This window comes from Heterocephalus glaber, unplaced genomic scaffold (genome assembly GCF_053883595.1).
Source record: "Heterocephalus glaber isolate CG9 unplaced genomic scaffold, H.glaber_assembly_v1.0 deba00001498, whole genome shotgun sequence".
In the NCBI taxonomy this organism is placed as follows: domain Eukaryota; kingdom Metazoa; phylum Chordata; class Mammalia; order Rodentia; family Bathyergidae; genus Heterocephalus; species Heterocephalus glaber.
This window is the reverse complement of record NW_028258321.1, coordinates 7,343,094-7,364,513: the sequence shown is the minus strand read 5'-3', so window position 1 is coordinate 7,364,513 and position 21,420 is coordinate 7,343,094. Positions and strand designations below refer to the sequence as shown.

The 21,420-nt window shown below is 52.8% G+C and overlaps 1 protein-coding gene across 6 annotated transcripts in view; it reads left to right on the top strand.

The window, feature by feature from the left end:
• Pax2 (paired box 2) overlaps positions 1-21,420 on the top strand; it is a 78,394-nt gene that overhangs the window by 14,803 nt on the left and 42,171 nt on the right. The gene's annotated exons all lie outside the window — the stretch shown is intronic.

The following is a 21,420-nucleotide window of genomic DNA, read 5'->3' as shown; positions in this document are numbered from 1 at the left end:
TGCCGAACTGGGTGGTGCTGTTTGGCAGAGCACTCGAGATGGGACTTGGCAGCCCTGGAAGGCACCAAGCCATTCGTAAGTCCAGACGACTTGTTCTGAGTGGAGTGCAGAGGGGAGCGCAAAGCCAGTGCAGGGCCCTGCCTAGCAACCTCCATTCTCTTTCCCCAAGACCCCCTCAAGGACGGAGAGGTTTGGGGAAGCTGGCCTAGGCACAAGTTTGGGGATATGCTATCCAGAAAGGCCAGGAGAGCAGGACTCGGTAGCCCTGGGATCAAGCTCCAGAGGTCTTGAGTTGCACACACCCCCCCACACACACCGAGCTGGGGGGAAGCAGCCAAGTGGGCTGCCCAGAAGATGAGCAGGGGGAAGAGCAGCCTGGTGACACCGGTAGCTGCAGAATCTCCCTGCGCGCACAGAGGCCTCCCTGGGACGTGGAGAAGTCGCCGTCTGTGGGCAGGCGCTGCTGCCTTTGGAGAGGACCCTGGGCCTGTGGTTAGGCTTCAGGGCTTGGTCAGCAAGGCACAGTTGTGCTGTTCTCAATTTCACTTTGGGTCATTTTTGGAAAAACTTTGGGGAGCTTCTCAGAGGGCTACTGGGATGCCTCTGGCACCCCATCCTTAGTGTCCTTGCTGTGGGTGCTCTGTTCTGAAAGGAATGGTTTATCTGGGATGCATTGCTTCACCTTCACGCCCATCTAAGGGGCATAGCCTGTTATGTCAAGAATTTGGCTCTCCCTCAGTTTTGAAAATTCTCCTAGAGATTTTCCCCTATGCAGAAAGTGTGCTGCATCGGGAAACAGGGAGTCCTAAGTGCTGAGCTTTACGGTTCTGGTTCTTGAGGTGTTGGGTCCCTCCTGACAGTGAGGAGTCTTGGTGGCAGGAGCCTGCACTGGCAAGAGAGGAAGTCCACACGCGTCACCCACCTGAGCCAAAGGTTTTTCATCCTCCCCTCCTCAAAACAGATGCTGTCGCGCACTTGAAATATGCTGTTATGGCTATAAACTAAATTGCTTTTCATGCTTTAAAATGGTTTTGGCACTCTCTGATCCTGTCGAGATAAAGGCTTGGCCAACCAAACTGCATTCTCATTAGCAAATCCTCCTACCGGTAGAACTGCCTCTCTTGGCCAAAGGAGCAGGTCAGGAAGCCTCTCCACACCCAGAGTCTATGTCCGGAATCCCAAGAACTGACTGTGTTGCTTAGCACGTGGAATTTATCTGAATCCTTCTAAATATTGGGTTGCTGATCTTGGAGTTTAGAGTTGCTGGTTCTTCAGCTTGTGCACTGGTGCAGGTGGCGGGCAGGTGTTTATAAACAGGTGTCTCCAGATTGAACTTGGTGTGGGAATGGCCAGGGGAGGGGGGATTCGTGCTGCCAAAAGGGGGACAAGTCTCCTAGTGAAGTGGCTGAGAAACTGACTATGCAGGAAGGCTTTTCCTGAGTATGTGCAGGATCTTTCGGAGTCCTTTGAGAAGGGAGCACAAACTCCTGAAAAGTCTAGGGTTACCGAAGACCCCCCAAGGATGCCCGGGGATGAGCTGATGGTATAAGCATCACCTTCGGACTTTTGAGCCCACCCTATGCTGCCTGTCCTCGGATCTCTGGAAGGGACCCTTCCAGGGCCTGCTGCTCACTGATCACCATCCACCGATCCTCTCCCTTAGCCTGCAAAGTTCCAGGTGGCCACATTCCTTCTCCTAACTGGGGAGACACTGACTTTAAGAAGGTGGCAGCCGCGGCACTGGGTTAAAGAATTCCTGCCTGTGTCACCCGGTGCACCCGTGTCTTCCTCTGGCCTTTGTCAGAGGTCTGGCAGCGGGGTCGTGGTGCTCTGCCGGTCAGGTAATTGCCTTTCCGGTGGGCGGAGAGCCTGCAGCCCAGCCGTGGGGATGCTGAGGTGTGTTCTGCACTGGGGTCTCTTTCTTTCCTCTGAATCTCCAGTTTAGAATGTTGCCTGGGTTGACTCTTGGACCTGCTTGGCATGAGGCTGGAATGGTTTGCCTGCCGCGTCTCTGCACCCCGGAAGCTGCTTGGTCTCAGGGCAGCCAGGGCAGGCTGATGGTGAAGCAAGTGACTCTGCCCACGGGAGAGGCCGAAGGACAGAGTGTGTTCCTGCAGACGCTGGGCTGAGCAGACATGGCCCACGAACAGCAGTTTCTTCTCAGCTGTTTCTGCCCAGTCCCTTGCACGTCCTTCCCCAGGCAGAGCCTCCCTCTCCTGGGGCCACCCGTCGTGGCAGGAGGCACACTGTTGGTCTTCCTTTTTCCCATGAGCTGGATAGCCGTCCTGAAAAGTCTATTTCTGTTTCCTCAGTTGGTTGCACTGGTCTGTCTCCCTGGTGGCTGGCTCACAAGTGTCCAGACCACACAAAGGCCTGCAGGTGAGGGCAGTTGGCTGGAGGCCCTGAGTTCTTGTCTAAGCTGGTGGCTCTTAAGAAGAGGCAGACAGGAGGGGCTGTTCCTAACCAGAACTCCAGGTGGATTTTTGAGGGTCCTGCAAAGAAGAAAAGAGAGGGGGAAACCCTAAAATAAATAGTGTCCCAACTGTTCAGAGAACTCAATAAAACAATCACATTAAATATGAAGAGGTATAAATCTTGTGTCTGCACAGGTAACCTACTCAATTGCTTTTATTATTGCTGAAGCTGCCTCCATTTATTTCCGTCCATGGCCGGGGCAAAGGAGGCTGCATGGAGGGTGGTCTCCAGTGCAATCCTATACCCCAAGAAGCAACAATCAGCCCATACAGCCAGGGATTTTGATGGGAGCCGGGAAGGGCCCATCTGTCTGCATGAAAACCAATCAATAACTCTGTAACCAGAGCCCTTGTCACTGGGAAATGGACAACACAACAGTTCAATAGAGGGCCACAAGGGGAATTGGCCAAGTGGGGATGGGGCCAGGCAGGAGTGGCCCCTGGAGAAGGGAAACAGGGGGCTGAGGGAGACTGGGGTGCCTGTGGCCAGGGCAGAGTCCAGTGGCTTCCAACGCTGATCAGCACAGGTGCAGGGCGGTTGTGCAAAGCAGACCCAGGGAGTAAGAGGCAACACTGGACGTTTGAGCGGTAGGAACAAGTGTTTGGGGGAGCATTAGGGGAATGGTGTGGTGCTTGTGGGATGATGTGATGGGATGTGCTGGGGGGCTGGACTACTACAGTGTGAAGACAGAGCAGTAATAGTAGTAACTAATGCAGAAGATCAACCCCCCCAAAAGCTGAAGAGGGGGCTCCCTCTGAGCCCACATGTACTGAGGCTCATGCCTCCTAGTCTTCTCAGCAGGACTGACAAAGGAACTCCTTAGTTGAGGGGCCCATGGCCTGCTCCCAGCTCTAGCTGCAGCTTTGCCTGTAAGTGCTCGGGTCTATCCCCAGTGCCCCCTTATGGCTACCTGGGGTTGCAGTTCTTACACTAAAAGGAAAAAGTATGTACAGCTCATCCTCTACCTGCAGAAGCTGCAGGACGCTCTCCTGCATGTCCTGAAAGACTGTAGGATGAAAAGGTATTTGGTGTTCAGAGAGAGGGTGGGGCTGAGACTCAGGCGGCATTCTACTCTGGACAGGTTCGGGTTTATGATAGGGAAGAAAAGTGGTGCCCAAAGCTCAGCCCGGTGTTTGCCAAGGGCAGTGATGGCTACACTGTGGCTACAGGACTATGAGGAGAAAGCCTCTGAGGCTTGGCAGGGGGTGCACGACTCTAGGAGCTGGAGGGCAGGACCAGCCTCCAGGTACTGACACAGGAAGATGATATTTAGCAACTGTGACAGAAGGATCACAAGTCTGAGCCCAGCCTGGGCAAGTAAGACAGAAAGATCTTGTCTCAAAATAAAAAAGGACTGGGGATGTAGCTCAGTGTGAAGGCCCTCGGTTAAATCCCCAGTCCTGCCAACAGCAAAAACCACAGCTTTGGACCTGATTCTGTCTTGGCCAGTGGTCGACAGCCCCTGATCTATGTAACTCGACACACTGATCTCTGCATTAGGCCAGAGCAACCTTCGTGTAAGTGTCTGAGCCCCTTAGTCCAGAGGCTGCTGGAGCAGGGAAGAGAGGAGAGTATAACTCGCTTTGGCCAGGAGAGGGGCATGTGAGATGCACGTGGGCAGCGGATGGGAGGTGAGGATGCAGACTGCAGGAGTGAGGAGGGCGAGGAGCTGAGAAGGGACTGGAGCATGTGCCAGGGTACAGAGTGTGCAGCCACAGAGCTTGCAATGGCAGGTTGGAGCCTGCTTATCTGACCAAGGCTTTTAGGACCCTGCAAGGTCTTGAAAGGGGTCGGAGGGAGCCAGAGCCGCAGGCAGCTGGAGTCTAGGCTGCTGGGCACCCAAGGAGAAGCCTGGTTGGCTACAGGAGAAAGTGGGAGACCAGCCAGGGAGAAGGAAGACGGGCATTTCTGAGACGGCAGTGAAGGCAGAGAAGTGGCGCTGGGGTAAAACCTCAGGGCCACATGCTGACAGCCGGGGCCCCGTGAGCACAACCCTGCCACTGGCCTCTGAGCTGCAGTGTCGGTCAGGGAGGTGGGCTGTGTCAGCTCAGCACGCCTGAGAAGGGAGCAGCAGAGAGGCCGGAAGAAGGGGGCGGCCCCAATTACAAGCCCTCTACCTGGAGCCCTGGCTCTGGCTGCCCTGGGCCCTGTCCAGCCCACCACAGTGGTCTCTCTACACCCTGACCCAGGAACAGGGAAGCCAGAGGACAGGACAGGCAGCTCCGCAGCAGGCTAGAGAGGGGCACACTCACCTGGAAGGCACAGTGGAGCCAAGAAATCAGAGGGAAAGGGTGGGAGAGGACTGGGAGAGAAGGTGGGTGCAGAGAGACCCCAGAATGCAAGCCAAGGGAGTCAGCACTGGGGATACACTCCCCGATCATGGTGCTCCCTCTGGGCCCCCAGTGTTTGCTGCCCTGGCTGCCCGGCCAGTATCTGGCAGGGAGGAGAAGGAAGCTGGAGGAGTCCAAGAGCCTTGTGGGCAGTACCAGGCATAGGGCTCGTAGAGATGGTCAGGGAGGGATGCTCATCTTGCCTCCTCTCCTGCTAGCTTCCATCTAGTCTCTGGTCCTGTCGGTGTTGTCTGGCAGAAGCTGGGGAATGTAGTGTGTGTGTTTCGGAGGGCTCTGCAGGACCGCCTTAGAGTAGTGGCCTGGGGTGTCAGCTCAGCCTGGCTTTCGTGCCCTGGGAAGCTGTCTGATGGCCCTGGCATCCCAGGGAGCGCTCAGGAGTCAGCTTGCTGTTTGGGTTCTGGCTTAAGGGACTGTGTGGTTCTTGACCAGAGCCCCTGTTACCCACTAGAGGGCCTGTTCGCTGGGAGCAGGGAGTGACTTATCCAGAGGGCACAGAGTGCAAAGAACCACACGTGCTGTGCTGGGCCGGCGGGTGAGGCCCACCTCGTGGCCACCAGGGTCCCAGCGCTGCCTCCTGTGGGCACTTGCGTGTCTGGGGTGCAAACACAGCAGCTTGCATCTGCTCCGCAGGAGGTGAGTGTGTCAGGCTGTGCGTGGTGGCCAGAGGTGGGAGTGTGCAAACAGCACTCGCCCGAGAACCGGTAGCCGTCTCTCTGCTGTGTTTACCTGGGTCTGCAAAGTGAGCACATGCTTGGCAGGGCCAGAGGCCAGCACAGGGGTCTCCTGCCATCACCTGCTGAGTGGGCATCCCATCCCTGCCCCTTCTCCTCCGTCCTCCTCCTCCTCCTCCTTACTCAGATTAGCTGGCTGAGGACAGGAGTCCAATCTCAGCAGACGTGAATTAAAGAGTGAAGAGAATTTGATAAGATAGGGAACACCACACTTCCTCTAGGCGCTCATGCAGGCTTCGGGTTCCCTGCCTCTCGAAGGGCAGACGAAGGGCAGACGGCCTCCCGACTGACCGGCCGGCCCCTGGGAGGGAGCCCTGGAGTTGGGACACCGCAGCCTTCCAGCCAGGCAGCAGGGCTGAGCGCCCAGTCCCCGCCTGGGCCCAGCGCCTCTTCCAAACAGTGCTCACCTAACTCTGGCCCCTGCCCTGTCACCCACCGCACAACCTCGGGCTCTTCCCCTGCCCTCACTTCCCTGTGGCTTGGCTCTAGGGACCAGTGGCTGCTGGCCCAGGGAGACAGTGGAAGGTCGTGCAGAATCCTCAGGAGATGGCCTCCCAGGATGGGTACAAACAAAGTTGAGCGAAACTCATTTCATGGCCAGTGGCTGCTTAGAAAAGGTGATTCCAGCATACCAATGTGATAAATGTTAACTGAGCATTAATCGCATTAAAGAGGGCCCTATAAACTTTTCATTTCTAATTAAATTCACCCAGTGATGCTGCCCAAGCGAGTACTCTGGGCCTTTGTTTATGTGGAAAATTAAAATGCAAATACAACGGGATTTATTTCTAGGAGTGGTAGGATGGGCTGGCCCCTCTGGCTACTAGTCTCCAGGCCTGTCAGGTCAGGTAACTGCCTCTCTGCAGGGGCTGTCCCCTGGTGACAGAGTCCTGTGTGAAGAGACAGGCCAGAGTTTAAGGTCATGTCGAGTTAGGGCTGTGGAGAAGGTGTGGAAAGAAGGAGAGAAGGAGAAAAGGCAATAACTGGCCCAGAAATGCAGGGGGCAGAGTCTCCACCCCCCCACTCAGCCTTTAGGGGCTGGACTCTCAAAGCCTTGCATGTAGAAAGTATCGCAAGCCTTCTCTGCAGCTCTGAGATGAAGGGGTACATGGAAGGGAGAATTTGGAGGAGGCACCCTGCCAGGCGTACATGGGCCTGCTCCTAGAAGAACTGAGAGGTCCCCACAGGGAAGGCCTGTGGCCTGGATTTACTTCCAGCAGTTTGAGGGTCAGCTGCTGTCCACACCAGGGCTTTGCTGGCCTTGTCCTGCCGGTGCCAAGTGGCATTGACACAGGGCAGTGGAGCGTAAAAGCACAAACTGGGGAGGACGTTGTGCATGCACGCACGCAGCCTTCTCACACGTAGGGAGAGCTGGTTGCTCATAAGAAGAAACAAATGTACCTTGCAAGGAGTCCTTTAATGCCACAATCCCTTTGATAAAAGTGATAACCCTAAATGCTATTAAATGGAACGATCTAACGTGCCTATTTACTAAAACATAAATTAAGTTGAGGGGAGAGAAAGCCTGGGTAAGAAAAATCATTTGGGTGTATTAGTTAGAGACACTGAAAGATAGCTGTGCTGCTGTACGAGTGAGGGAGTTGTAAATAGTATTAAAACAGGGAGAGAGAAGATGTGGAGGTAGGAGCAATGAGAGAAGGCAGAGTGCTAAATCTCAAACAGAGGTATGTGGACAAAGTCGCAAGTCAGATTTACACCCAGCTTTGCAGGACCTTCACCCTGGACCGGCAGTGGGTAGAGACCGCCCGTGCCCGGCACGCAGGCACCAGAGAGCATCTAAGGAGAGAGCTGGTGTTGGTCGCACCCACTGCAGGCAGACAGCTCACTGTGCTGGACCTGGGATTGATCACCAGTTCTGCCGCACAGGGATCAGGTCAGTTTGGTGCTGTAGACGGCCCAGGATACAGCCGTATGAGGTTTTTAGAGGTCTTTAAGCACATGAGTCTCTTGTGAGCTGGATCCACATTTTAAGGCATCTCCAAGGTGGTAGCTCCCTCCCAGAGCACCGCGTGCCTGACTGATTTTGCGTATAACTGCTACCCTTGTCCTCTTTAGTCTGTTTTATTCTGGGTTACTCTTTTCCTCTTTAGTGTTCATTTATGTGTCTTCGAAATGCATGGGCACTTGCTGACAAACAGGCTAATGACCATGGCAACTCCCAAACATCTGGATGGAAACCAAAAGCTTCAGTCAAGCATCTATAAAGGTTGTCTATGTGATGCCAAAAATCTGGTGATTTAGAAACATCCACCTAATTGGATTTCTCCATTTTCATCCAGGCACAGAATCAACACATTGAGAAACATTTGTTTCCAGAGAAAAAATATTCTTGGAAACAGCTTTTCAGTTAGAATGCATGTTTTGTTTTGTTTTTTGGTACCGGGGATCGAACTCAGGTCCTTGTGCTTTTGAGGCAGGTAGCAGAACCACTGAGCTAAAGCCCTGGCTCTAGAATGCATGTTTGATGATGCATTTGGGTATGATTTCTGCTCTGCAGGGAGGCTGGGCTGGCCAGTGGTGAGGGCAAGCAGCATCTACACAAGCGAAGCCCAGGGCCCAGTCCCTCCCTGAACACTGGTCAGGAGGGAGATGCCTTTGTCCAAGTACATGTAAGCTGTCCATTGGGCCTGGCTTCCATCAGGAAGCCCACTTTGCCATCTTAAGGGAAACTTATCAGGTTCTTGATAGACATAGCCATTCATTTTTTTTCATTTATCTGTTCAGAAAATCTTTACTAAACACCTGCTATGTGCTAGGAAATTCACATAAATCTGTGCGGCATAGTGCAAGAATAGAGGAAGGCTCTGGAGATAAAGTGTTAGACTTCGCATCTGGCTTCCCAGACCCTGGCTGCATGGTTATGGACCAATCTCAGGTCCCCTCTGGACCCAGTTTCCCTACTCCTGTAACAGGGGATACTCATGCAGGGCTTGCCTGTGTTCTCTGGAGGTTAAATGAACCATTTCCATGTAAACCTAGTTGGAATTGCACCTGGCAGATTCTAAGGGCTCAATAAATGCTAGTTATTCTTACTGCAATAGTAACAATCAAATGTGTATTTGTTGTTATGTGTCTGTGTCAATGTGTGTAATTTGTGCGTATACAAATATTGAAATCTTTTAAATAAGACAGCTTGAAGAGCCAAAAGGATATTCTCTGAACAGAGTTGTATGTGGTGCACACCAGGGAGGACTATGGTGTCTTGGGGGCCCAGCTGGACTTAGGAAGGGAGTCTGCTCTGTGTGTTCTCCAGGGAAAAACATCTCTGTAACTCAGTTCTCTGATCATTGAGCAGAATTGGTTTGTCCACTTTGTAAGCCCAGGCTGGTGTGTGTGTGTGTGTGTTGTACAAGTACACACCCTCCTCTGGGATGAGCCTGCTGTTTCCTGAGGAGTTGAAGGTTGGCATTTTCCAGGCTTCATGGCATTTTCATGGTTGTAGTGCTTTGCATTTTGGAGCTTTTTTTTAAAAAGATAAAATGAAATGGTAGTGGGGAAAAATCCTTATGTGATAGGTTTGAAGGTTCCTTTGATTCTTAAATGCCATCGAGAGGGAGAGGAAAGAGAGGGAGCAGAAAGAGGCAAGGAAGAGAGAGAATGGAGATGGGATGAAGATGAAGAGAGAGCCGGGAGCAGATGTTTGATGGATTCAACCAACCTGCTGGTGGTTGTCCTGCGTGTCTGGGCATTCCTGGGAAACATGGGCATTTGATAATCCTTGTTGGTACTCCTGTCGCTGAGGGGAAAGTGACCTTAAGAAAAAAATGTAAGAAGCAAAATTTATTTTGAGATTAATTTATCCGGTGCAATGTCTGAAAGCAACTGGACAACCACAGATTCTATTCACCCTGTGCTTATTAAGAGCAGAGATGAAAACCCAAGTTGCCCACTGGACAGAGACCTGCCTGCCACCGCACTGTGGAACCCCCGGGACCAGGCTGAGGAGGTCTCGTTCCACTCTTGCCTGTGTCCTCCCTGCCCCTTTGCCTTAGCTCAGGAACCAAGCTCAGCTCGGTGAACTTGTGAAGATCCACACCCAGCTGTCTTACAGTCGCTTACCTGGCAACTGAACAGTCCCTGCCTTACCCTTCTTTAGTTCTCAGACTTAGTACCTGCACCCCGTTATTCCTTGTTTGTACCCATTAGCTGCTAAAGGTCGAGATTTTTTAAATTAGAAAGGACAGTTTTTAATAAGCCAGATCAGGATCCTGAGAGCTCAGTCATCCTCGAAGTTTGTTTGTTTGTTTTCCAATAAGCGTAGAACTTGCAGAGGGCTGCCGTCTTTCTTTCCGGCCCTGCACCACCACAGAGCTGGCTGCTGCCTTGGGGTGGAGCTGGGCAGTGGGGCCTCCACCAACCCCCGCCCTACACAAATGGATGGAAGCTAGGGAGGGAGCTGCCCCCGGCCAATGCTACCAGGCAGCATCACACACATGCACACACACCTTGATTTATTTTAGGGTTTTAGGGACTTTACACACTTCTGTACATATATTCGCCCATCAAGGCTGCAGTGTGTAATAAGCCCTTCTATTCATCACCACCATCATTACAAGCAGAGCTGACCAGTGCTGGCTCCAGTAGGAGCTATTAGAAGCGTGTTATGTGCACTAATTGATCTAAGCCTCATGAACAACCCCACAGGGCTTTATAGGATTGCTCATAGATAAGGCAGCTGGAGTGTTGAAAAGTTAAATAACTTGCTCAAGGTCCCAAGCTTTGAACCCATGAATACTGGCTCTGAAACCCATGAGCCACAGTTCCACTTCACACTTCACAAGAGAGTGTGGGCACTCTCTTGGAGAATTCATGTGTTTCACAGTCTCATGCCTCACTATGAATTCACATTGTTACTTAGAAGCACAGAACAAGGCCCTAGCACCCCAGTGGATGGTCACAGCTAGTACCTGTCCCTGCATCCCCCGTGGTATGTGGCCTCCGTGCAGGCTGCTCCTGAGCCACATCATCAGGGACACTGGGAGGAAGATGCATCTGGCCAGTGCCACGGGGCGGAGAGGGGTAGGAGTTCTTGGAACTAGAGTTCCTGCTGTCATCCCCACTGGGACTGGGGCTCTGCTCCCACCCATCCCCCCACTCTCACTGGGACCTGAGCTTTGCCCAGGGCTCCGCCCCTCAAGTGCATGTAGGGCAGGCAGCCCAGCCCTAGTATGGTGGAGTCAGAACTGTTTGTGGAGCGGTGGCAGTTTGCCAGCAGGAGGCCTAAGTGTTCCTTTCGTCATCAGAAGAGATCGCTGTGCATTTCTGGAACACCCCACTCTGGACCACCTCCCAGTGACTGGCCAGAGAGCGCTAAAAAGTCGAAGCGTGGGCCCACTCACCCACGAGCACCCTGCAAGGAGATGACGGCAAGTCGCAAGACTTGAGCCACCACCCAGGCCCAACGTCATTACTCAGCGCACGTCGGCTCGGAGACACCGCTGACCTAAGCTCTGGGACATGCGTCCTGAATGGAAAGACGCAGACACGATCGATGGACACAGTGATTCAAGGCGGAAACACGGGCATTGCCACCAAACAATACGCCAAGTCCTCCCGCTCAGTGTTACACAAAGCAAGCACCTGGAGGACACAATCCCACGAAACACCAAGTCACAGACCTGCCATCCGATGCCAGAATGTCAGCACACCGAGCTGCACAGCGACACACAGCACAGTCCAAGCTGCCATCCCCTAGACCCCCACATGCAAAGGCACAAAGGCGCAGCCAGCACTGAGGCACCCAGCCTGCCGCACACCCCAGGAAGTGACCGGCAGCAGCTCCCCCAGAGCAGCGAGCCCGCAGACAGCACCAGCCTGCTGTCTGACCATAGCCAGGCTTCCGATGAGGCCTCGGGGCTGTGGTTGCTGGTAAGAGAGTAAACTGTCCCCTGAGCCTGCTCCCTGAGATGGGACAAATCAGCTCTGTCCTGGCTAGGGTTTAATAAGACCTGGCTGTTACGCAAAATGACAGAGCTCCAGGGACGAGGGGAAAGATGGGTGGAGGAGCCTGCCAAGCTGGGTGCAGGAGTTCCCCTCCGACTCCTGCCTTCTGTGGCCATTCCAGAGCCGAAGCCCTCTTGCTGGGCATTCACTGAGTATCGATTCAGTCTGCAAGCAATTTTAATATTTCTTCAGGGACTTTCCAGCAACAGCACAAGTCATTAATTCACCCTCCCAAATTGCTTATTCAATAGCAGAAACATGGCTCCTGAATAAAGTCCCAGAATTTATGTGACTTGCACGAGTCAGGAGGTCAAACAACTGTTATGGAGCGAAGTTAAAAATCCAAATAAAATATTGACACTCTTTTGGGGAGGGGGAATGAGGAAGCCAAGGTATTTAAAATAGGTTTTTGTTGCAATGCCCCCAGGATAAAGAATGGAAGGAGACTGAAGACAAGTTGGAGTTTATAAAATCAATGGAATTTATTGCACATCTACTTGGCATTTAATAATTCTCTCATTTCCACATCCCCACCCCACCCCATCCTGGCCACAGAGACACACAGGTACACAAGTGCAGAGTTACACACATAAGAACTGGTGCAGGGGCCAATCCGAAAATACGGCTGTGATGTGCGACTCTCAGACACCCTGAGAAGGGCACAGGGGTGGGTGCCAGCCTCACTGAGACTTACGTATTAGCCCGAAATGGGCATAATCTGGTGGCTGATATTCATGAAATAGATTTTGATAGATATCTCCACTATAAATCTTGGATCAATGCATTAGCGCAAGCGTGAATATAAAGATGCGCGGATCATAGAAATAGTTTCTCAAAGCAAAGCAACAGACGTATCTACATGCAATATTGTCATGTCATTGTGCACACGATTTGAAAGTTATGGTTTATTTGTTATGCAAACATGATGTTTATCGAATAAACTGTGGCACACACACTGGAGAAGGTACTCATGTTAAGAATCAAAGCCATTGTCGGGGATTTAGCTCAGTGGTTCCAGCGCCTGCCTTGCAAGCACAAGGTCCCAAGTTCGATCCCCAGTACCAAAAAAAAAAAAAAGAATCAAAGCCTTGTGTCATATCAGCTAATTGTCTACCTATACATTTGCTCGGTTGTCCAGATGGGGGAGGTGAAAAGACTGGAAAAAAATTGTTCAAGCTCAAGTAGGTAATAAACACCATGAATATGAATATGAATATGAATATGAAGGTGTCAGAGAGGTCTTTCAGCTCTGGACACTGGAGTCCCAGGCAGGACCCAGGTCTGGCCAGTACCTGTGACCATGGGCAAGTCACTTCACCTTTCCATGTCTCTCGGATAAAACAGAGGCAAAGCAGTGTTGACAGAGTTGTAGTTAGGATTTGAATGACAAAATACATTTTATTGCAATGCCCGTCATATAGTGGATATGAAGTAAATGATAGTTATTACTTTAACTATTATTTTATGCTGCTCTTCAGCTGAGGCTTAGCATCTCATGGATTCTACCATCTGTTCTTGATATGACTGGCTAATTCTACATAGTGGTTAGCAGCATAGTTTCTGGAGTGGTTCAAGTAAAGGTTTAAGTACTGCCTCTGGGATGTAGCTCAGCAGAGGAGTACTTACCTAGCATCATATCTCTAGCATTGGGGAAAAAACTTCTAGCTCTATTACTTAGCAGCTGTGTGACCAGAGGCACGCTCCCTAACCTCTCTGGGCCTCTGCTTCCATGTCTGTAGAGCAGAGATAACAGTCTTCATCGGTACTTATGAGAATTAAGTGGTCTATGTAAAGTGCTTAGCATAGTTCCTGGTACACAGTGAGCATATGTTACTGATAATAATATTTATTTGTCATTCAACAAATAGCTACTATGCACTTACATTATGCCAGGCCCGGGTGCTAGGTGACAGGAAAAGTGGACGTGACGCCTACCCTTGCAGAGCTCAGAGTCCAGGGAGACTCAGTGTGAACTGAGGAAGCAAAGAAACACTATTTCAGCTCCGTGCAGACTGTTCAGGGAGGAGGGGATGGAGGAGCCAGTTGGAAAGCTGTGGGAAGGGCAGGCTGAGGACTTCTGAATGTATCCTGTAGGCAGGAGGAGCCAGTCCTGGGGTTTAGCCACATCACATTCTTTCAGGAGACAGAGAGGGCTGATGGGCTGTTCTGAGCGTGGGAGTGACTAACTGGGCGGGGGGAGCCCAGTGCTCTCGAGGGTCCTACGACTGCTGCTGCAGCGGTGGACGATCCGGTCTGCGGGGCGGAGAGGGATGGCCCAGCCTGAGTCTCCGGCTGCACCCATTCACCATTGTATGGGGAAGCCCTTCAGCCTCTGCCCCCAGGCAGGACCATGGGGTGGACAGCTGGTCACCTCGACTCTTGTGGGAGCCCTGACAGATGAGGGCAGGGCTGTGGCACGAAAAGCCAGTCTGGTCACGCTCTGGGCTTGGCATCCACCACAGACTGGTTTCCAAATGGTTAGTTAAACACATTGCCCCTTAATTTTTAAACCTATGCATATCTTGAAGTTAAATCAATCCATATGCTTACCATTCATCATATAAACCCTCACTATTGCCCCCTTGGGCCAGCCCCATGGCCCATCTAGCCTAGTAAATTGTCCCTGCCTGGGCTCCCAGGGATGGATTTTCACCTCAGCGCCAGTCTTAGAAGACTAAGTCAATGCAGCAAATATGCCTGGTATCCTAGAAACCACTGGGAATTTGCCATCCTGGGATGTACAAAAACTAAAATGATTTTATTTTTAACCTCTGGCTTAGTTTCACAAAGAGACTGATAGTTTCTTGAATTTGGGTGATAGTGGGTTGGAGTCAGGATTAGCAGACCAAGAGAAGTAAGGGTCTTCCTGAGCTCACTGAGGCCTCCTCAGCTTCTCTCCGAGGGGCTCCTGTACGCTGATAGCCAGCAGGGTTATTCTCACCTCCCAGCTTAAGTGAGTCTTCTCATTGGAGTGTTCAGAACAGAACATCTAATTCAGGAGGTCACAGGAGGGACCCGGGGGTTTGCGTCTTAGCAAATACCCATGTAGGTAGTTCAAGGACAACAGTTTGAAGACACCCTTCTGCAAGATTTTTGGTAAGGTTCTCATTTCTTGGAGGTTTTTCCCCCTTAGTACTGGGATTGAACCCGGGGCCTTGCACATGCTAGGCCCAGCCCTCATTTCTTGGAGTTTAATTGTGACTTCTGAGAGGCAACAACTGAGGCAGAAGCCTTGGGCATGCTTGGGAGGAACCTGCTTACCTGGAACCTGTGTGTTCCAGCTGTGTCCTGCTGCAGCCCGCAAGGAAGGTCCTGCCCCCAGCTCTGAGGAATAGCCTGGCCCTGGTCAGTGGCTCTTCCCATGCACAGGACCCTGACACATGCCAGTTGTCCAATCTGAAGCTGCAGGACCTGTGAGCAAGCCCGGGAAGACACTGCTAACCTCAGCACCCACAGAAGCAGGGTGTGCACCAAGGCCCCCAGGGCTGTAGGCAGGAGGCCGGTGCAGGAGGGTGCTCTGTCCTGTGGGTCCCTGTGGCAGGAGGAAGTACATTTCAGGTTTTCAGTTCCTGGGATGTATGAAGTGGAGATTGCAGTTCCTTAGAGTTTCTTGGAGAAGAGACCATTTTCAGGAGAGTTAAAAACTTCTTGGGTATGGGGCCGGGGATGTAGCTCAGTGGTTCCAGCACCTGCCGCACAAGCGCAAGGTCCCGAGTTCGATCCCCAGTACCAAAAAAACAGCTTCTTGGGTAATCTATAATGTATCACTAGAAGTTCTGCTGTGGAAGGTCCCCAGCTTTTGTGTAGCTGGCCTGTCTCAGGGCCAAGCCGAGGATAAAAGTGCCTGACACAGACAGCTCTCAAAAACTCCAGCTTGAGCAATTACCTGCATTAATTGGGAAAATGTCCTTTGCTTAAGCAAATATATCTGCTTTCTAGAATGATTCAGCTTATGATGCCCAGGCAACTCAAAGTCACTGGCAGAGTCTCACCCCACCTGCCTGGCTCAGTGGGCAGAGGGGCAGCTACCTGAAACCTTTCCACCTTTGAGTTCCTCTGATTTACCAAATCAGGACAGACCTTTCCCATACCAGGCTCTAGTACATTCTGCTGACTGTAAAGTAGGCCGTCCAGGACAATTTAAGGTGATTTGTGCTTATGTAGTAGGCACTTTACATCTTTCTTCTGAGGCCTTTTGAGCAGATGTGACCAGTCTGGGGCCAGCGTGCCATTCCTCTAGGAGTGATTCCAAAGTTGGGAAGGAAGTCTGGTGTAAGCAGCTACACAGATTGATGATTGATTGATCTTTCTTTTCTTTTCTTGGGGCCGGGATTTAGCTCAGTGGTTCTGCTGCCTGCCTCGAAAGCTCAAGGTCCCAAGTTCAATCCCCACTACCAGCCCCCCCAAAAATAATTTCTCTTCTTTCTTCTTTTATTCTCTTTTGGCAGTACTGGAAATTGAACCCAGGGCTTTCACATCCATCTGCATCTTCAGTCCTTTTTTGTTTCTCATTTTGATACAAGGCCCCTTATCCTTCTTTTCACGCAACATGGAACTGGAAGTAGAACCCAGGAGCTTAGATTCTGGGCTTTTGATGTCTTTCCCTGCAAGCAGTACAGCGTAGTGATGAAAGGTGTGGGCCCTAGGGTAGTCTGCTTGATTCAAATTCCAGATTTGGCATTTTTGCAATGGACGACCTTGGGCAAGGTACAGCGCTCCGCATCTGCAGAACGGGCTCCTGAGAGAATGAAGTGAACTACTTGTTTCAAGCACTGAGAACGCTGCTTAGCACATAGCAAACACCCAGTAGACAGCAGTGGTTACTGGAGACTCTGCTGAGGAAGCACGGGCCCCAGAAACCCTGGCCAGCCCAGTTCTGGACATGCTTATCCCTTCCACGGTGAGCTGTCTGAGGGCACCAGTGCCAACTGGACCTCTTCTGCCACCACCTCGGGGAGTTTCTGCACACCGTTCATTATCATATAATATAATGCACCATGATATCACACGCAACATAACATAATATGATGGGTAGGTTCACGTGGAAACCCTGAGGCAGACCGTGGATGGATGGATAGATGAATAGATACATTTGTACTAAGTATACATACATTATATCATTCTATTGATTTGTAAAAAGTTCCCGGTCTGCCTGGCTGTAATGAGATTTTTGAACTTTGCGTGGCGATCAATGAGAGGAATATTATTGGCCTGGAGAATTGATATACCTGCTCTCAGTGCCTTGTTCTGCTCCCAGGCTGCCCCGGCCCCCAGGTGTACGATTCCAGCAGACACTTAACCTTTTTTACAGTGTCATCAGGCTAAAAGGAATCTAATAGTGACACAGGACTTGTGCTCAGCACTCTGCCACTATTGCTTTCCTGTCACAAATAATTTATAGCCTTCTATTTCCATCCCTGAGCCTGCACCCCAGCCCTGCCTCCTGCTTCCCCCAGCTCCCAGGAATCAATAAACTCACACAGCCACAGTGGGACTTCAGGGTGCAGGGAGATGGACAGACAGACAAAGGGGACAGAGAAAGAGGGAGAGAGACAGAGAAGGAAGCACAGAGGAAGCAATGCCAGGGAAGGAGGAGGAGCAGGAGGAGGTGGAAGCAGAAGAGGTGTTGGGGTCTCTAGTGCCTTCTTGGGAGGTGGAGCGCTCCTCTGTCTTCATGAGCGAACAGCTTGCTGGGAGACTCCCTCACAGAAGCCTTCCAACCCACAGAGCCTTGAGACTGTTGCAGTCCCAAGCTAGTGAGAGGGGGCTTCCTGGGAATTTAACCAAAGAGCCTGTGACCTGTCTGTCCACCTCTGCTTCAACATCCTTTGCTCTAGAGCCTGCCTCCACCCTGCCATTGCTGTGTGCTCTGTGGGTCCTTCTTGCAGAGCTCAGGTGGGGTTTGATCCAGTCCCCAGTCTGTCTTGTCAAGTCTTTCTGAGATAACTTCTCTTTAGGGTGGCTCTTGCTGCTTCCTGTATATCCAGTGCTCTTTCCAGCGTCTCGGTAGCCCCTGCAATGCCAAGCCAGGGCATATTGGGAGGGAGCCATCCTGCCTACCAGGCTCAGCCCCTAAGCTGAAAGCAGCCCGGCCTAGGGGTCACTCATAGGAATAATAATGCTAGTGGGCATTAGTGAGCCAACTATCATACTAATCGTTTACATGTGTTATCCTACTGAATCCTCACTGTAGTCCTAGGGAGTGCAGAACAGTATTATCATGTTTTATAGGTGAGGGAATAAGAAATCACCAAGGGTTTCCTGGGCAGTAAGTAAGAGAGCTGGGGTTGCAACTTAGGAAGACTGAGCCCGGAGCCAATTCCCTCTGCCATTCTCACACCCTTGTGGATGGGGCGGTCTTTAAGAGCCCGGGAGTCCCCATGGTGGGCACAGGCCGTCCGCTGGGAAGGCACGCTCCCATCTGAAATGGGGAAGAAAAGAGCACCCTGTGGAGGAAAGCTTCCTGGGGAGGGGGTGGGGAGCAGTACCCAGTCCTTCCGTGAGAATGGGGAATGACAGCCAGCACCCAGGTGCAGAGGTGGCCGCCAGGGCCCCTGTGTGGGGACTGGACCTCCAGCTGGGGCCATGGAGGACCGAAATGTGTTCGGCCGACTTGTGGAGCCACGCACAGCAAAGAGCTGGAGAAGCAGGAGGAGAAGGAAGAGGACGAGGAGGGCTGGGAGGGGAGGGACGTGGGCAGTAGTGTCATCTTGTCAGGCAGTAGCATCATCTTCCGCATCTGTTTCACTTCCTCCTTCAGCCCCGAGAGGGAATTCCCAAATCCCCATGGGCCGAATAGTTGTATGCGGGATGCAGGAGTGCAGGGGTGACCATCGGGCTTCCAAGACCTCAGCTCTTAAATTCCCTGTGGCCCCTGCGGGACGTGGCAAGTGCCTGCCGCTGGGATCCTGGATGGACACAAGTGCATTAGTAACTTGCAGCAGGCGCTTCGCCCAGCCCTGCTCCCGTGCACCACCACGCCGCTGTCAGGGAGTAGTGATTTTCCATCACTTGCTGCCTCAGCTAAATCTACAGCAGTGCTCCAGGGGTCAGAGGCTCTGGGTAACGAAGACAGAAACCCCAGCAGCCCGCCCAGTTATCTGCCCCAGCCTGCCCCAGCCAGGGCTCTCCTAATCCAGAGCCCATGCCCTCAAGCAGAGCTGCCGCAGGCCCTGAGGCCCTAGAAGCTTGTGCTGCCACCAGTCAGAACAGCTGCTCTGGGGCCTCAGTGCCTCTAGATTTCTGTAGATGTGTCTCTGCTGCCCTCAGCTACTGTTCGATATTTCCTGGGCTGATCAGGCTCCGAACCTTCTCCCCCCCTCTTCTGAGGTGACCTCACCTTCCGCTGGCTGAGAGCTACAAGCTCGGAAGCTGTTTGCGTGTGTGTGTGGTTGGAATGAGGAGTGCTGGGGGTTGAACCCCGGGATCTTCCCTAAATCTCGGTACGTGCCTACGTTGTCAAGGCTGGGCTCAAGCTTCTGGTCCTCCCGCCTCGGCCTCACAGAATGCCGGCCTTGCAAGCGTGCCCACCACACCCCTCCTTTGCAGACCTTCTGTCCCCCACTCGTTCTGCTTTGCACTGGTTTTTCCTCCTCAGCCGCCAAACTCTCCCGGGTCCTTGCTGCCCTGGAACACCCTCCCTCCAGTCCTCAGCCAGGACTGTCCTCTGACTGACATGCTGACCGCTCCTGCTCGCTGACTCGTCCTGCCTGGACCCTGTGCTCCTCTCTTGGTCAGCACGTGTCTGTACTACACAGCATCACGCTCCTTGTGTGGAGTCGCTGTATGTACATAACACATGTTAATTCCTTTTTTCTTTTTGGGGGCTTTTGAGACGGGGGTCTCCCTTTGCAGAGCAGGCTGGCCTCGAACTCACAGCCATCCTCCTGCCTCTGCCTCCCCAGTGCTGGGATTCCAGGTGTGCGCAACCACGCCCGGCTTCTTCATCCCTCCTTCATCCCCTTCCCCTCCCCCCTTTTCCCTCTGTTGGTCTCTTCCCATTTGAGAAAGATTTACTGAATCTCTCTACTTCCTATTCTGCTCTTTACTTATATTTTGGGTTTCTCATATGAGAGAAAGCATGTGATTTTAAAGCCTGTGTGTCTGATTTATTTCACATTATGGTCTCAAGATGCATCCATTTTCCTACAAATGACTCATTCGTCTTTCTTTATGGCTGAGTAGTACTCCGTTGTGTGTAAATACCGCGCTCTCTTTTTCTATTCATCTCTCGCGTTCTTCTTAACATGTTCTTTGTGACTTAGGTGAGAGCACTTTGTACCATACAGGCTCTGCTGCGTCCGCCCTGTGGCCTGTCAGCCCTCTCGACACACCTGTGGGAGACTCCTCCAAGGCCCCTCTCTGCTGTGTGTCATGCTGGCTGTGTGCGCCTCACATGCGCATGTCTAAGACCCACACCACCACTTCCTACAAACCCAGTCACCGCTCCAGAGCCTTTTCCAGTGACATGCAGCTGAGGTTGTACAGCCTGGTTTAGCTCCTGTTAGTTGTCAAGTCCTGACCCTTCTGCCTCCGTGGTATCTTGCAAATTCTTCCTTTCCTTCCCTGCATGCAGCTCCTTATTCCACACTGCCCAGACACAGTTTCCTGGGATCCGTGTGCTCAGCTGTCCTCTGGTTTGAGAAAGTGCTCGTGGTTTAAGACGCCCTACACCCGGCTCTTATGTTTTGGAAGGAGTCTGAATCCAGATTCTGCCACTAGCGGCAGTGCGAGCCTAAGACAACTGTGGCCTCACCGGCTTTGCTTTGCCACCTGCGGAATGAGGATGAGCACCCTGCTGTGCAGGTTACCATGAGGGCTAAGGAAGGTGCGGGTCAATGAGGAAACACACACAGCACTGGGCCAGGTCGCTGACTGACACACGGGAAGCGGCTGCCTTCACTTTCAGCCTTGCCGCCCCTCCCCCCACACCGGGCCCCCGCTGCCAAGGCCGGAGCCCTGCAGCCCTCCTCTCGCTTGGCCCCAGACTGCCCTCCACCTCCCCAGCACCTTCGACACAGCCCTCCTCTCCCTGGTCTGCTCCCCTCAGAGCCGGAGCCGTGTTGCTCCTGCTGGAGAGAGAGGCCTCAGAGACCCTGTATTCCAGCCCTTGGCTTCACACGTGAAGAGACTGAGGCACAGAGAGGCTGAGTGATGAGCCTAAGGCGATGTGGCCTCCCAGTGGCAGAGGCAGAACGGGGCGCCCTCCCTCCCCACGGCGCCTCTGGGTGCTCTGGCGCTCTGTCAACGCCCTCCCTGGTGACCCGCCCCGCCCTTCCATTTCCCAGGGAGAGCTGTTCCTCACCCCTGTGGCCAGCAGGCTCTCAGGCAGCGCTGGTTGAAGCTCCAGGGGCCACAGTGTGCTGCTCACCTGCCCAGCAGGGGTGAGCCTGGCTTGAGCCTCTCTGTGGGAGGAGCGGTGCTGTCGGAGAGGCCGTGGGCCAAGCACAGAGGGTGCTCCCTCAGCCGGGCCCCGGCGCAGACCTCGAGGGCCCCTGAGCCCTGGGTCTTCAGCGTCACTGGAAGGCAGGCTCATCCCAGTGGGGCCGCGTGTGACTTGACTCCCTGCCCCTCAGGCACCGAGCCCTTCTGCCAGGCAGGTAAAGAGGTTGGGACCGAGAAGGGCTCCTGAGAAGGAGGCGGCAGATGCACGCGCGGGGCTCTGACTTCAGGGCAGTCCTGGGCTCAGGAGGAGGCTGTGTAAGGCGTGGCCATGGCAAAGGGACCCCGACCAGTGTCCCCTGGGCCCAGCCTTCCCCACACTCCCTGGCTCAGGAATGGGGAAAGCACACCTCTCCCCAGCTCTGGAGGAGCCAGCTCCAAAATCATCTCCAGACCCAAGAAGTCCTGGCACCCAGGGCTGCATGTATGCAGCTGAGGAGGGAAAAATGGAGAACCGG